At 40.2% G+C, this 3,026-nt stretch overlaps 1 pseudogene; it reads right to left on the bottom strand.

The window, feature by feature from the left end:
• Window positions 1–1,726: 1,726 nt before the first annotated feature.
• Window positions 1,727–3,026, bottom strand: part of LOC101985151 — a 1,517-nt pseudogene continuing 217 nt past the window's right edge.

Genomic DNA, 3,026 nt, shown 5'->3' with positions numbered 1-3,026 from the left:
ACTATAATAATTTTGAAATATAGTAACTTCCTAACAGTGCAACCCACTTCAAAAGTTTTAATAAATAGGTTTTCTTTTGCACACTTAAGATTTAAGTTCTGTGTTTATAAAAGCAGCAATACAAAAAAAAAAAAGGCATTGTTGATCAAACCCTTTGAGCATTAGCCAAGCGCTAATGATGACAGTCCCGAATGCTCTAATACATAGAACAGTGTGTTACAAACAGTATTAAACAATAACAGTCATTCCCTCAATGTTTACATAACCATTCTGATAAAATGAAAAAAATATGAAGAGTTTTGTTTAATCTTTCTGTGTATAGATCATTTGGGGTATCACCCCAGAAAACCAGCTTTTACCATATAAGAACCAGAAATCCTTGGGCCCTTGGGCTCACTTTCTGTTGCAGAGGAATGATGGACTACACAAAATGCAGACTTTTAAACTCATATTTAATTGTTTAATGTCATGGTTCTTGGTAGAGCATTGTTGCTTGAAAAATAAATTGGGTAATTCAATTAAATGGCTACAGAAGATACATCATATCAGATGTAGAAAGGCACTAACCCCAGCTTGAACTTGACGTCCCAAATCGCTTCACTTATTTGACAAATGGATTCTTGAAAATAATTGAAACACATGGCTGCCAGCATAGGTCAATAATACTTTTTTGCCATTCAGCCTCTTAACAGCTTCCATTTTTTTCTTGCACTGTGCCATTCAGGGCAAAGATTGCATTTGCCTGGTAAATCATGCAAGCATTATTACTAAAATGGGACTAAATGCAATGAAAATGGACTACATAAAAGTAATGGCACTTAAGTAAAGGGAAGACCATCTACCAGGGCAAACACTAAATGTCAGAGTTAAATACTATATGACATTACTTCCATTACAAACTCACATTATGCACATAAGAAAGCAAACCCACTAACTACAGCTGCTTGCTACATTTTCATTTTCCTTAACTTAACCAACGTTTTGAACACACTAGTTTTAATCCAAATCCGTATCTGCTATGCCCAAGGTTGTCTCCCCTATCTTTTTTTAGGTATAATACCACATGTAGGCAAAAACAGAATCTGTGACCCAGTCTTCAACTGGACAGTCCTATTATATTTAATTCATCAGTTTATCTAAAACACACCAAAGAACAAACTAAATTACAAACGGCAAAGAAATTTCAGAGCACTGTCCAGAATAAAATATATATTTGAAAGGAAGCAAATGGATGTAGAAAATATGTTTTAGTAAATATTATTCCCACTGTTAAGTACAGTGAAAACTATTACTTCTTATAAATCTAAATATAATTGCATTAATAGTTCTAAGAGAAAACTAGAATATGAAACGGTATTAAAATAGGGACTACTATTTTATTTTATGTTTAGAAACACTACCAGTTTCTGAGTGTATTTGGGTTGGTATGGTGTAATGTTTTTTTTTTTTTTTGCTTGTTTATTTGTTTTACATTGTTTAAGCTCGACTTTTTAAAAAAAAAAGAAGAATGTGTCCCAATTTTATAGCATTCTGCCCTAGAACAGTTATTTTGCAATTAAAAAACACTGCTTAGAGACAAAAATGTAACCAAACGTTGTCCTGGGATTGGCTTCTGCCTCCTGACTCTGCCATGAGCAAGTTGCTTCATCTCTTCCTGCCTCAGTTTTCACATCTCTAAAATGAAGATAAAGATGAGTTGTTTTTGTTGTTGTTTTGTTTTATTTTTTTCGTATCGGCGGTGTTTATTTGGAGCAAATTCAGCTCCAGGAGCTGGACGGTTGAAAGCAGGAGGATTTCCACCAATTGCTCCAATTCCTTCCATTGTAGCAGCTTGGCCGAAACGTTCAGTTGTTGGTGGGGTCAATCCCAAAGTTCCATCTGGCATCATAGTGGCAGGTCCTGGAGGAGTTGGGGTACCAGTTGGCACAGGAGCAGGGTCTATTGTTTATGCCCATAGCACCTCCCATAGCCATTTGGCCCATCCGTATTTCTTGTTCTCTCGCATCAGGGAAGGTTCCCTTGAATCCTTCCTGCTGTTGCTGCATCATTTCTTCTTGCTGCCGCTGCATTTCTTCCTCACGGCGCCTGCGTTCCTCCTCCTGCCTGAGCTCTAGCTGCTTTAGTTTTTGAACCTCTTGGTTATGCAGCAACTCCATTCTCCGAAGCTCTTCTTGACGCCTCATCAAATCCTGCCTCATTAGCATAACCTGGTGCTCATGGCGTGCTGCCTCCATCTCCATCTCCAGCTTCTTACGAGCCTCCTTGATGTTGCGGTCCACTTGATCCTGCTGTTGCTTCTCCATCTCAATGAGTGCCTTCTAGCGCATGGCATACTCATACTCAAAGGACCCTGGATGTGCAAATCTGGGTGGCTGTTCTCGCTCCTTGTGAAATTGCTTTTTTTTTTTTTATAACCAGCTTCTCTGGAAGTCCCTTATCATCATCTAACTGGTCCGTAGGTTCCACAGTCACAGGCCAAGGAAATGCGGTTAGCAAGAAGGAGCCTTCACTGCATCTGTCCAGAGCTTCCCGAGCAGCTGGCTTCCCTGAGAACTCAACAATGCCTTTCCCTGAGGGCCTTCCTCGGTCATCCACAATGACCACAGCCCTCTCCACCTGGCCAAACACAGAAAAGGCTTCTTCCAGCAGTTCGTTGGACACATACTGAGGAAGGTTGTGGATTGTAAGGGATGCACTATGACAGGCAAAGTGCACACGTAGCTGCTTTCCACGGAGTGGCATATTATCCAACTCCACTTTGGCAATTTCCACTAGGGTTCGTGTTTCCAAGCGAATAAAGCCAAAGCCTTTATCTTTATGAATGAAAACCTCGCCTGCTTTCCCATATTTCTCAAAAAGTTTTCTCATTCCCTCCTCAGTGATGTCAGGAGGAAGATTGCCCACAAAGAGACGGCTTCGTTGGGTGAAAGTCTTCTCTCCTGGTTTCCTAAAGTTCTTCAGGTCAATGGTTAAACCTTCATTCTGGCTGCTGGCCTGCTGTCCATTTGCAGGTATTGGTGGGGGTG

This window comes from Microtus ochrogaster, chromosome 19 (assembly GCF_000317375.1).
Source record: "Microtus ochrogaster isolate Prairie Vole_2 chromosome 19, MicOch1.0, whole genome shotgun sequence".
NCBI classification, from domain to species: domain Eukaryota; kingdom Metazoa; phylum Chordata; class Mammalia; order Rodentia; family Cricetidae; genus Microtus; species Microtus ochrogaster.
Note: the sequence above shows the minus strand (reverse complement) of the source record. Positions and strands in the feature narration are given on the sequence as shown.